Source organism: Anthonomus grandis, chromosome 9, assembly GCF_022605725.1.
Source record: "Anthonomus grandis grandis chromosome 9, icAntGran1.3, whole genome shotgun sequence".
Taxonomy (NCBI): domain Eukaryota; kingdom Metazoa; phylum Arthropoda; class Insecta; order Coleoptera; family Curculionidae; genus Anthonomus; species Anthonomus grandis.
In genome coordinates, this window is record NC_065554.1 from 18,662,878 (window position 1) to 18,677,923 (window position 15,046).

A 15,046-nucleotide genomic window follows, 5' to 3' on the forward strand; every position below is an offset into this window, starting at 1 on the left:
TAAGAACGGGCATAGAGATCAACCTTAAAAAAAAAGGAAAAAGTTATATTAAGGATTTGAAATATTGACATGAAACTTTAGGCATGAGGATGCTGCGATGATACGTTTTCTGCACGCTTTTGAATGGCGTTGAAGCATAAACGAACCCTCACTAAAAATCACATAGACAAACTGCAAGCCTTCTCAATGTAGTGCTACGGTGGAATGTGGCGTACTAAATGTACTAATGTCCAAATACTAAAGAAGTGCTGAAGAAATGCGAAATCATTAACAAAAGATTTGTTTTTAATATCAGGATTATATATTGAGAGGACAGAAATACACACTTTTCCAACTTATAGTCCAGAAAGAGCTAAGTGGAAAGCAGTGCATTGGCAGACGACGGGTGTCCTACTGGCTAAAGAACTAAAGAGTATGGTTTGATTGTAGCAATGTTCAGCTGAACAGTTAAACAAGATCCACATTGGTGTTATGATAGCAAACCTCCGATAGGAGATGCACTACAAGAAGAAAATAAGCAGAAAATTATTGAACTTGCCTTAATTCAATTGACAGTATCACACCCTGTATTATAAAAACTGTATGAAACAAGCAAAGGTGAAAACTATCAAAAACTTTTTCAATTTACAAAAACTAAAATATTAGGAAAGTTATATCAGAATCATAAGTTTCATAGATCATAGTAAGGCACCCTGTAACTGCTCGAAATTTGGGCCATCTTGCATATACATTGTACGCGTAATTTCAAATAATCATTTCCGCCCATCCAGTTGCAACTAATCCTATTTTATTGCCTCATGTTTATTTATATCCCGAATTGACAAAAATACGAAAATCCTGTTTGTTTTCGGAAGGCTCTAAAATCACTAAAATCCTGTTTACACGAATACGACTTTTATGATCGCACAAATCCCGATAATATAATCGAGATTTAGCCGGGATGACGGCGGCGACATCCTGTCAGACAGACGGGATCGTAAAAAAATATACAAATCCATTCTGTGTGGTCACTTTTAATATACACAATCGAAATGTGTTTCCATGTGGTTTTTTCTCTTTGGTCTTTTTTTTTATACTTCCGGTTTTGCGTCTGTTTAGAAGTTTTAAGGTCTAAAGCAAAATATTTAATTTTTAAAATACAAAATTATTGTTTTGCAGTTTTACACTTTTCAATCTAACTTTTAATACATTTTAATTCGGTTTCTGGATTCGAGCATATCCCAGATTGACGGTAATATTCCGTGAATATTAATATAGCTTATTGATTCTTGTGTAATGTAGAGAAAATGTAGCAGATTCAGCACTTTAAGTAAAAATTGGCTTTGTTCTAAAAGAAACGTTGTTTTAGCTTTTATTTAGGCTATTTTTATGGAATTATAGTTTCAATCTTTTCCCGGTGATGCTTCGTTAGAAAAACACGTGTGGTGACCTAAGTGTCACACCAAAAGTTCCAACCACAGAATCAAAAAAAAATACAATAAAATGGAAAAAATTACATTATTAGTAGGTCTTTGAAATCTTAAACTCTGAAATATTCTACAAAGGTTAATTGACATCAGGTAATTGATTTCCTACTTCAGTGTTTTTTCTAAATAGGTACAGGGGCATTTAAAACCCGTAACTAACTTGATTTTAGTGGTTTCTTACAACAGTCTTTTCTTATAATAACATAATCACACGGTTTCCCACCGACAATGGGATTCGAAATCTAAGTATTTAAATACAGACGATGATCCTCACAACAAAAGGACGGAGCAGGAAGTCTTTTAACGTACTAACAACCATCTTCCTTATTTAAGAAATAAGGGGGATATAATATATAATATAATAGTAAACCGCTTTTAATATTGCATTATGTCTTAAATAGAGTATGGCCAAAGATACAAAAGAGATAGGATATGGAGAGTTTAACTGTGATTAGCGAAAGATGGGGATTTTATATTGATTAAGTTTATTGGGTTTCGAATTTTCCATTTCAAAAGTCGGCATCTAAATTGGCAATGTAAGACGTAGCTGGTAGGTTAAGAAATTGAAAGTGACATAGTTCGAAGGTATCAGTATACTTTGTTTAACTAACTTTATTGAAACTATTAACTATAGGTATCGATTATATAATAATATAAAAATTGTTATATTTATTAAATAATATATAAAAATAGGAAATAATTTTATTATATATGTATAAGAACTTTGGTATATATAAAGTTTGTGATAAATTTCCTGCACATTGTAGTGAATGATCGATAAAAGCTTTTTTACTTCGCGTTTATAAGGTATAGTGTTTTACTTATTTGTCTCACGAAAAAATATCCTATTGGACTTATATATATATACATTCAATTTTCTATTTATTTAGGCAAATAACAGTTTAGTTGGATTTTTGACTTTATTTAATAAAATAAAAATACCTCCATGAAGTGCTGGATACAAATGTTAAAATATACGGAATATCCCATAGAGCCAACAAATCGCTCAAGAATTTATTATTTTTTATATTTTTTATAAAAAACTGTTTTTGATAAATTAAAAATAAGAAATGAAAAAAAGATAAATGAATACATTGTATAAAAATTTGAATTTATTTTTAGTTCTAAGTATTTCTTCTTTTTGCATATTATTATAATATTAAATAGATATTCTCAATAGTTTTAATTAGTTTAATAGATCTTTTTATAAATTAAAACAAGACCAAATCTTTACCCAATTAATAAAAATTTAATGAATAAAATAAAGTTTTAATACTTAATTAGACTCAACTCAAAAAAAGAAAGCTTATATTAGCCACATCAAAAGTATCGCAATTAAACCCATAATAATAAAAAATAAATAAATAAAATTGATAAATTTAAATCATTGATTTTTCTGAAAATAAAATGATGTACAAGGAATATATATTAATAATTAGAATTTCTAAGGAATGAATATCTACTATATTCTTAATATTATCTAAAATGTTCTTCTGTACATTTTTCTTTTCTTTCATTAATTTTATTGCTGGTTTTTTATGTAAAATTTAAAAAATAAAAATAATCTTTATGAAAAATAACATAAGGTTTAAAGTTAAAATAAAAAATAAAATTGTAATTAAAATATCTCATCTGTTTTATTATTTTTCTTAAAACTATCATTAATTAATTAGTTTGATTATTCAAATGTAAAAAATTAAATTGTATATATTTTAAAATTAAATATTTTGTTTCTTTTTTAAGTCTTATAGCCTTTTTTAATTTTAATTTTTTATTTACTTTGTAAAACTTTTAAACTATGTAATAACAAGAAAACTTTAAAATTTTAAACAGAACAACTTTGTTATTTTTTTAAAATTATCAATAACTAAATATATATTATTAATAATAATATTATAAATATAAAAAACTATACATCTGGCTAATTAAAAATTAAATAAACTTGATATTATTATTATTATTATTTAATTTATTTAACCTATATTTTATGTAGAATTCCCAAGACTTAAACCAGCAATATACTAATCATATATTAAGCTTATTTCAAAAAATCCTTTACTTACTACTGAAATATTAATTTCAAAGTAAATGGTCAATAGAACCATCTCCAAGTAAAATAAAGGACTAAGGTTCGAAACTCCGAAACTCTCCAAAGAAGAAAACTTTCTTAAGGAAAATCTCACATTACTCAAACGCTGCCATCTCGTAATCCAACCAGTAACTAATTCAGTTCAGTAGGTTAAAGAACTGTAAGTTGTACCGGTTACAGTTCTCGACCGTACCGACATGTACTCATGTACGGGAAAGAAATCTTTTCTCTAGTCAAGTAGTACTCAGGGTCACTTTATAACTTTCTGTCGTAGGTGTTGGATGGCGCTACTGATAGAGAAAGGCCTTTTTTCCTGGACTTATTTATTTCTTAAATTAAATTAATATTTTTTAGGATTTTGAAGTTTTGACTCTTAAAACTTGTTTACTTATCGATTACGTTAAAAAAGAAAAGATTGAACTATTCCTTTATAGGGAAATTAAATTATTTTAATATTTTGGTTTTAACGACGTAACTTAGAAATAAAATTGCGCTCTCTATAGAGTATATTGAAGTTTCAGAATCTTCATATAAAAAATTCAGCTTGTTCAGAAGTTAAACCATCAGTCCAGGTAGAGATGATATTTTTAAAGATGTTAAAAGACGTTATTTTTTGGTTGTCTTTACCCTACAAACGTTTTATGATCTAAAATAACAACGGGTGCATGTCAAATGCGCTTGAAATCTCTTTACATTAATCTTTGGCCAAAAAATAATGAGTATTTTTAGCTAAGTGGATTTTGAATTAAAAAAAAATAATACAGATAATCTAAAAAATGTTTGACTAAAACCTCTGTATATTCGGCGGCAGTAACTGCGTTGTGATAAAAGGTTTATCTATGTTCTAACATAAAAAATATCAATCAGAAAAAGCAATATACATCAGGTATTAGAGGCATATTCTTATAAACATTTCTTCCAAATTTATATTCGCCAGACTAAGTTTCAGCAGCATGCAAGGGCTCTTACGGCTTTATAAGAGCTACCATTTAATTTAGAAAAATTAAAAATGTGTTAATGGTAAGAAATACAGCAATTGCACTACACAAATCAGAAGATAATAAAGTAATAAAATTAACTTTTTATGAGGGGTATACTTAAAAATAATATCACGACACGTGAAGCAATGTTTTCAAAAAAAGTTTCATTATGCACGAGAAATATCACTACCTCTAGATACTACTTGATACAATTTAAAATACATGTATTTAATTTTTGTGTGATTTTAGAGAAGTAAACCTTACGTACATTAACAAGAAATAGATTAAAAAATGCAAATTTATTGCAATAATTTACGTTAGTAACATTACTTAATCTGTGCAGCTTATGAAACACAGGAATATTTAAAGCCAGGAATACACGATGAGTTCCAACTAGCAATTGAACAAGTCTAAGCTGTCAGTTAAAACTGTAGACTGTATACGTTCACATGTACAGTTTAATCTTTTAGATTTTACAATAGATCAGAAGGTGCAAAATGATTTCATTGTTCAATTTTAATAAAAAATTGTAGACAGCGGTACTGGAAGTGATTATAAAGATAAAGTTTTCAGATGACAGTCTTCGAATGACACCTTATTAAAAAAAATTACGTTAAATATCTTTAGATTTCATTAGTTGCGTATGACAAAACAAGTATACCGATTTTCTTTGGCTGGTTTCTCTTTGGATTAAGAAGAAAGATACAGAAAAAAGAACACCAATATTTCTCACGAAAGATTCACTGTTTCCTTAAGATTTTTAGCATAGTGTCTCATATTTTCAACAAGAATAATTCTCAATTTTACAGCAATAGTTTTTTCCAACAGATTACAACTGTCAAGTTATTATAGTAGTTAGTTATTTCAACCAGGTCTTGAAGTTAATAGTAGTTTTTATTTAATTGTTTGCACTTCTTAAACATGTTCTTTGTTTGATGTAGTGTCTTTAACATTAACACTCAAAACTTCTTCAGTTCTCAATGGAATTCTTAATAATAAAAACACAAATAATTATTTTTTTTAATACAATAATATTATATGTATATTAGAAGAAAAAATATTGTAAAGCCTTATTTTAATTTTGGTTATTCCACGTTTGTTTCAGTTTTCTAACTCTAATTAAAAGCCACTATCTTTGAGGAAAAATGGCATTTTCCACACTGCATTGGTGCCATGAATGACAAACTTATTGATATAGTTCTTATTATTATTTATCTTGTTTCAAATTTAAGTATGAAATATGCAGCCTTCATACACACAATTATCGGTTGAACATTTCAGTTTAAAAAATGAAAATTTCATTTGTCTCAGTTGAACTCAATAGTTATGTTGAACTTGATATACTCACACATAGCACAATCTATTAGCATAACTCCTTGTCATACTAAACGGACAGATATACAATTTAATATACACGAAAAGAGATGAAATTCTGTCTGGTTGACAGAATCAACATTTTAGATTTTTAAGTTGCTGCAATGCGATGTACAAAGGAATTTTAGCATAATTTTACCATCACGATATATAAAAAGTCACTGTGTTTTGTGGTCTATAGTACTCATGATAAACCAAGTCCAAGCATCATCGACGCTCAACATTAGAGCAAAAACCCGATATGCTGAGATCATTATATTGCATAAGTATGCTTGGAAAAAAAATCCCAGTGGCAGAAAATAGACCATCCTGGTACTAATACATTTATCTTGATAATCATCTCAATTTTGACAGGCCTCTTTTATTTGCCTCAAAAATATGAATTTGCTAAATGTTTATATGTTATTTAAATACTGATAAAATTCATGAATAGATTTAACCTAGGGTTACTACAACCATAGTTATTAAAATTAAAAACTAGTGGAGGGATCCAAGATGCCCCACTCACAATAAACCTTAATGGAATTAATGGAATTCACAATAACTTAACTGAAAGTAAGATAACTGTATAAATACTGTAAACGGATCATACTTAATTATATCATCCCAGTAAAAATAAATTAAATATTGATAATTCAGAAAATGGTTGATGATTTTCAGAGTAAACAGGAATTCTGATTTATATATACAATATAAGGGACCAATATTTCTTCTACTGAAAATACGAGTATTGTGGTTGGTTCTACCTTTTCGGTTAAAGGTTGCTACGGAAAATAGTGATTTTACTACAGGCGGTATTGAATTGTATTTTTTGAACCATGAACAGTAAGGTTGGATGTTAGCTTATTGCGTAGGTATACTTTATAAACAAGTGTAGCCAACTATAGATTAAACTCTTCATCCAAGGATAGCAATTTTGATCTATTTAGTAACGGAGCTACGTGATCACATTTTTCGTATCAGAAAGTGATTCTTCAAATACCAGCAGCTTGGATTTAGCAGAGTTTAAAACTAATTCGTGACTTATACGTAGATTGGATATAGTAAAAAAATATAAACTTAAAGCTTGCTCAGACTCGTTGGTATCAATTTCATTAAACGAATAATAAACTTGGATATTGCTAGCGAATTGGTATGAATGAAAAGAAGAAAAATAGTGAGGACATTACCCTGTGGAACTCCCTGTGATATATCTAAATTTTAGAATAAGCAGAATTTAATCTCACCTTTTGATGCCTTTCTAATAAATAATGCTCCAACAGGTTGACATATATGTAGCATATGAAGTTCAAATGTTTTAAATATACTAATACATACAATTTACAAGAAATTAGTTTTCAAGATCTATAAAAAAAGTTTTTGTTACTCATTTTAAAGGTGTAAGGATGCATGGGTGTTACTTTTCCATCAAAGCTACTAGATTTATATGAAATCAGTGTTGCAAGTATGATGACTGATTGATTGGAAGAAAAAAATGTTTATTACCCATTAATGGGAAAAACTAAAACAAATAGGAGATTAAAGATTTATAAAATAGCAACTCTCTCCTCTGAATCACTCCCTACTCTAATTAACACTAGCCAAAATGAATATTAAATTTCAATAAATAAATCGCTTCATGGATGTAAATTAAAATATTAATTTGCGACTTACATTTTTTTAAGATGCAATCACATAAACCAACCTTCTTTAGATTAGACCTTATGGAAGTAATTTCCTTTTCAGGAAATTGTAATAATGTAAAATATGTCTAGATCACCAGAGTGCTCCATGTAGACTCCTAGGTCTATCCATAAATGCGGTATATCCATAATTTAGTTAATGAGATTAAAGTAAAAACTGATCCTGTTTATTACCTGCTGAACTGGATCCTAAATCTCAGAGAATAAAATGTTGAGAAATATGTAAAGAAAAAAGAAAACAGAAATTCAAACGACGTTGTTTAAGAAACTGCATTCAACCCAATAATAGTTGCCTTGTTTTATAAGAAGGATCTTGAGAAAACAGTATTATCTTTAGTTGATATTTGGTAAATTTTAATTGTACTTATTATAAACTTTTATTACAAGCTGGGAAATATACTATACAGTAAAATATTCAGTAATGCTTCCAATTAAGACATTATAAAGAGCCAGTAAAGCTTTGATACCTATTAATAACCTTAAACTCTGCTTGAAGTCCAAGCAGTCTTAAAGGCTAACAAATAATTATCCAAATTCAAGTTGAAGCATAACTCTCTGTGAAAAATTACTTCCAAATCAGTGACATCGACACGTGTTGCATAACTATTTTTTTTTTAATAAAATATCAAATATATATATAATTTAGAGTATCTCTACATTTTAAGAAGTTCATATGCTTCCAATAGTTAGTTAGAGACAATTTAGTTAGGTCTTTAAAATAGTCTCTTCATTTTTTGTGATCAACATACATAAAGCAGAGACTATATTTATAGTAGGACATAACATCGTTGATAAAGATGGATTGAACACCAAAAGAGACATTTCGTATATTTAAACCTACATCGATCGGAGAAATATTAGTATAGTAGATGTGACCATAAAAAGAGCCTCTAACTCCAATTACAGGTTTCCTTAAAAGAGGTGTAGGTATGGCATATATTTGAAAGGTTTGTATAAATATATAAGTATCCGCCTAGCACCTTTTCTTTAAGGAATGAATTTTTAGTACAATTTTCATTTAATATTTGAATACCAGTTATAAACAATTTTGTAACAAATAGTCTATTACTGGCATTATTAACATAATCTTCATAGGCTCTAATAATCCATATCTACCTGAGCTAATTAAAAATCAATTTTTACTTTTCATAATCCTAAATAGGAAAACAAAAATATATTCGATTAAAAATAAATTGATTAAACTATACATCTGTAACTGAATATCTGGACAATTTAATTATAATGAAGATATACAGTGAAATTCCTCTTAGCGGACAGCTCTCAATACTGGACATGTCCTATTAATGGATAGTATTTTTTGTCACGAGATTTTAAAGAATAATTTCCTATAAAATAAGTCGTCCTGTCGGACGGACAAGGACAAACATTTTCAACCCCAAAACGCGCAAAATTCCCCAACAACGGACACGGATCTCCGAAAGCGGACAAAAATGACCGTTACGTTACTCCAGGAAAAAAATCACGCCACTTTAGTATCCACGAATGTATTGTTTTAGTACCGTCTTGTAATTGAAGCAGGTGACATGGCGCCCGTTAGAAACTTTTTAACGCTGAGGCAAAAAATGGAGGTTGTAAATATTGCAGAACAGGAAAGTTTAAATGTCCGTAAACTGAGAGAAAGGTATGGGTGTAGGATTTTAATTTTTGTATTTTGTGATCACAATGTACATATTATTCTAGGTTTAATATAAGTAAAAGTCAAGCGGCGAAGATTGTAAAAAATAAAGAAATTCTTTGAAGACAATGGCAATCAGGAAAAAAATTAGATCAGAAATCAGCAAAATTGAAAGGTGAAGCTGCCCAAATAGACCGAGTTTGTTTTGAGTGGTTTGCCCGTGCAAGAAATCAAAAAATTCCCATCTCAGGGCCCCTAATAAAAACGAAGGCGAAAGAAGTAGCAATTGAATTGGGGCATCGCAATTTCAGCGCATTTGATGGTTGGCTGAATAAGTGGAGAAGAAGGTATAATATAAACTTTAAGTGCATCTTAGGGGAGTCGGCAGATGTAAACCAAGAAGATGTGAATTAGTTCTTAGAGAGGCTACCAGGAATGTTGCTAGAATATAGGCCAGAGGACATCTATAACGCAGATGAGAGCGGTTTATTTTTTAGAGCTTTGCCAGATAAAACTTTAATGTTTAAAGGTGAGAAGTGCACAGAGGGCAAAATGTCAAAAGAACGATTAACAATACTATTTTGCACCAATATGGCTGGTGACAAAGAAAAGCTTTTGGTTATTGGAAAAGCTGCGCGCCCACGAGCCTTAAAATTTACCACTTAAGAGTTTGCCGGCTACATGGACATCAAATAAAAAAGCTTGGATGACAAGAATTATCATGACAGACTGGCTTTTGGATATCGATAAAAGAATGGGTTGTCAAAAACGAAAAATTTTACTTTTTCCTGATAATGCCGGTTCACACCCAAGAGAACTTAACCTTAAAAATATTAAAATACTTTTTTTACCTCCCAACACAACTTCTATATATCAGCCCATGGACCAAGGTATAATACAAAATTTTAAATTATTTTATAGAAGCCAGATTTTAAAGCACATCCTATCAAAAATGGATGATGTGTCGTCTGCTTCAGATTTATCAAAATCGATTAACATTTTGGAGGCATTATATTTTATTAAGAACGCCTGGAATAAGGTTACCCCATGCACTATACAAAATTGTTTTGTCAAAGCTGGTTTCCAACACGAGCAGAAGACTACGATCCAGAAGATGACTTACCTTTGGCAACTTTAGCGGAATTCTGGAAAAACTGTCAGGAAGTTGGCCAAATTTCTAAGGCATTAGATAATGACTTTATTATATTGGACCAAGAACTTCATACGGAGGAAACATTTAAAAGAGGTCTAGAAACCATTGCTGATGAGGTACAAAATACAATTTTGCTGGAAAGTGATAGTGAAGAAAAGGAAGAAGAGGAAAAAAGGGAAGAAGCTTTGGGTACTGTGAATTCATGCATTAAAATGTGTTGATGATCTAAAAAAATTTACAAAAAATGATTTTGTCGCTTTTGAACACCTTAAAAATATCGAATCGCATTTTCAAAACTGCCTTTTTCAGGAAAAAATGGAAAAGAAGAAGCAGGCAAAAATATCTGACTTTTTTAAGGTATAAGATCTGAAATTTGCAACAAATTTTTAAGGATTTTAAATTTCAGTTTTCTTTTTCTGGTATTTAAGGTAGCAATGTACCTATGTTTGTTTATACTTGTAATTTTCATCAATACATGTTAGTTAATAAAAATTATGTTATTAATAAAACATATGTTAGTTATTAAATATTATGTACATACATTTACATATTTGGGTTTTCTTATTAGCGGACAATAAACTTGGTACCGTCAATGTCCGCTAATGTGAGATCTCACTATATACCTAAAAGTCATTATTTACCTTAAGTTCAACAGAGTTTCATAAAGCAAATAAGCCTTGCTTTGCTTAATCATAAGTCTATAGATAATTTGCTCTTTTTGATGAATGGACAGCTACAGCAAAAATATTCTGATCAATCTCTGATTATTTTATATTATTGAATGACAGATCAAAAATTATTGATAGAAATAGAGCATCCTTACAACTTTTCGATATAGATAAATAATCACAGAAGGGGTGGTGCAATTTAAAATTTTGGGGTTGAAGTGTATCAGGCCCAGGGAGTGACTCACCCTATAACTAAAACTGGTTAACAATTGTTAGACCCAAAAATTTGCTAGAATACTGTCTAAGAATAGGCTCATTGCTCAACACAACATCATCCATACAAGACTTAAAAGTCAACACATTTATTTTTGAGGAATTAAAGCAAAGATTATTTGAATAAAACCACTTCTTAATTGATTCGAGATCAGTGTTCATAGTCATTTCGACATCTGTCGAATTTCTCTCATGCCATAAAATGGTGGTGTCAAACATTGTCATCTTGCCTTTTATCGGTAGAAGTTATAAGTCATTAATATACAACAAGAATAAAAATATACAACTAGAATTAAATTTTCTATGGATTGGGCAAGTTCAATACAATTTTTTCTAAAAAATTTGATTCTCTGAGAAGGTTTTCCCTGGTGTTCCACTTTTAGTTTATGAAACGCCTTGTATATAAACATTTTTAAATGGTTCAAAATTTTTTTAATAATCTTTACCCTTTTCTAGGCGAATGGTAGTTTTTAGAATTATATCCATCTCTAAAAATTTCTCAACTGCCTTCATTTAACAATAAAAAAGTTGATAATTTAAGATACTGTATGATACGTGGTATCTGGCCATGCAAATGCTTTGTTAGTCTACTTTTTTTAAAAATTTTTACAATTCTATCAAAATTCTTTCTCTTTACAAGTCGAGGGTTAATTTCCAAAATTGTAGAAAAATCAGCTTATGCATGACCAACCAATCACTAAGATTTTTCTCAACTGCCTCCATTTAACTATAAAAAATTTGATATTTTAAGGAATTGTGTGGTGGTCCGGAGCCTGTGGCTACGTACAAGGGATTGTTATTATAATTTTTTAAATGCTTTAAAATTCTATCAACATGATATTTGTACCAAATTGCACTTTTCTAATTTTTTTAGTTTTTTTTCCAAATTCACACTCGTTGTTATATCATGATATTGATCATATCGTGTACTGAATTTCACGACCTGAAAGATGCCTAACTAAGAAAAAAATGCCTGAAAACTCAAGTTAGTCAGGATTGTTTTTAGAAAGTGCACATTAACATCATGTGTAATAAGAGTTCTTTAAATTAAATTAAGTTTGATCTATATTAAAGCAATCAGCAATTCAAAATCAGTGCATACTTTTTGGATGACTAAGCTGAAATGTATCTAAAGACATTCTAAATAGAGGATATATCTCATCAGAATTAAAAAACATAGTTTTTCAAAAGGTACATCGGAAATTATACTTTTATTCTAGTTTTCCTATTATTTCCAAAGTGTCAAATGGGCTTCTGATTTCTGTGCTACCGTGTAAAATAATAAAAATTCTATTGAAGAAGAACCGAGGATTGACTGTCGTAACTTGAAAATAAAATATTCAGGCCGCACACTTCCTACATTTTTCCTTCGGATCGCGTTTTTATATTAGACCCGATCTATAAATACACCTTAAGGAATCAATTAAAAAGAAAAACGCGATTTTCCAATGGACGATAAAATAACCGTGTGACTTTAATCAGTATATTAACAAGTAATTCCGCGTAAGTCGTCATTTTTATTGCCTTGTTAGAGCCATATTGTCACCTAAGTGAGTTAGATCGTCACTCGATCGTATATACAATAGGTTGCTAATTGTGCAGTAATTGCTGAGCATCGTGAATTGTCAATTACTTGAAGGTTTTTCTTAATTAGGGTCTTAATAATGACAAAAATTTAAGAGTTAAAAATCCAGCATATTTATCAGGTTGCTGAAGCCAACCTTTATAGTGGGGATTGTATATACTTCATGCATCACTTACTAAAACCCTCCCATCAAAATCGCGAAATGTAAAGACATCTTCCTAAATCAGCATTACAAAAGAGACAAGGACAAGGCGCAAAAAGTCCCCACCACTGTTCGTTTTTCCCCAAATAAAACTTCTTGTCTTGCTACCATCATCCTTCAAAATCTCACTCGTCATCCCCACTACCAGTTCTCCCGTTAATAATACATATATATGACGATGATGATTCACCTGCGCGCCCATGGATGGTTACTTTAATTTAAATTACCCGAAAATATGGCGGTCGTCCGTTAAGCAAAAACTAGTCGTTAAACGAGAGAAAAGATCGGACGCAATTGTCACCCGTTACTGATTAGTAGATAATGACCGGGGTAAACCACGCCCACTTTTTTAAAGAAAGAAGACGAGAAGAGGAAGAACGAGACCAGTTTTCGGTAAAAATTTTTTTTTGGCTTTTTTCGCGGTAGCGGGCCAGTTCGGAGAGTGATCGACTCAAAATGGGTTTCCGCGTATATTTTTTTGTCCATCATCTGCCTTGCGTCTTTTAATTAATTATCTTCGACAATTGTTGTAGCCACCAGTTTAACAAATTATAGGCTTCTCGTCCCACATACTTTTGGATTACTGTTCATTTTTTTAAAAGGCGAGTTAACGTCATTAACGTTACAAAATAATTGATGGACGTGCTTCAATGTTATTAAATATAAGACAGAAGCTTTGAAATATTTATTACATTTATTAATTTTTTTAATGCTTATTTTACGTAGAAATATTATACTTAAGGAATTTATTACAAATATTTCAACGTTTTTTTTTTTAATTTCTTAATGTGTAATTATTCTGTATAACTTTTTTAAAAGATTTTAACTGTAAATTAATATTTGCTTGCTGTAAGCTTCATAAGAATTCTAACAAAATCAAAATTTTAGCATAATGTTTAATTAAAATATTAATCCTAGCTTGCTTGTTACTTCACGTAATGTCTTGCGATATACTGTTTTTATTATTCTTGGTATATTTGTTTATAACCCGTAATCAACATACAGGGAATATACGAATGTTGTTTCAAAGTAATACTAAAATATTACATAAAAGGTATATTACAGATATGTTGGTATGACCCGTTTAACCAACTCCAAAAGATTTATGTACCCTTAACATAACATTTTAATATTGTTAAGATGTTAATTAACTCTATTACAGGGAGATTATGGCTTGCGGCATTGCAACCTCACTTTGACATTTGAGTGAAATTTACGGAACATTGAAAAAACTTGCATTCCTCGACATATAGATGGCGGTAAAAGAGAGAAATTAGCTCCTCGAGACTGTACGGGCTGTCATCATCAATTTTTGATGGGTCTTTAGCTATAGCTTGCAGAAGCTTTCTTTTTACCTCTGCTGAAAAATCAAATCAAATTTTGCAATTGATTTGTTCTCATATTTCATACGAAACTTTTCCAAGTGTTTAGTTCAGTTTATGTCAGTCTGCTTATATTTCATTTATCTGTGCTGACACGTGAGATAAAGGAAGTGGGATAAAGGAAACTCTCTAAAAAAACGGTGAAATATATTGTAAAAAAACTGAGAAAAAACAGTAAAAACTTTGAATCGACTTTAAATATTGCATATTCATAAGTAGGTATTGCAATTAACATTTTTTGTGAAAATGGCAAGCGCAAATGTAAACAACAAAAGTGAGAAATGGATTCTGAGAAGAAGAAGCTAAAGAGTTGGAATGATCTTTGTAAAAAGGTACGTCACCAGAACTCTAAGCTTAAGCAGCTTAATTTAATAATAAACTGCTTACGTTACACTAAACTCTTTAATTAATAATAAGGCTTTATTATACTAAAAAAACATTATACTTAACTTAGTAAGGGACACATTAGACTGACATCATTGTTGTGTGGCTAAATGATATTTTGTATGATATATATGAAATTAATAAAATAATAACTTTATATTTCTTTGAGTCC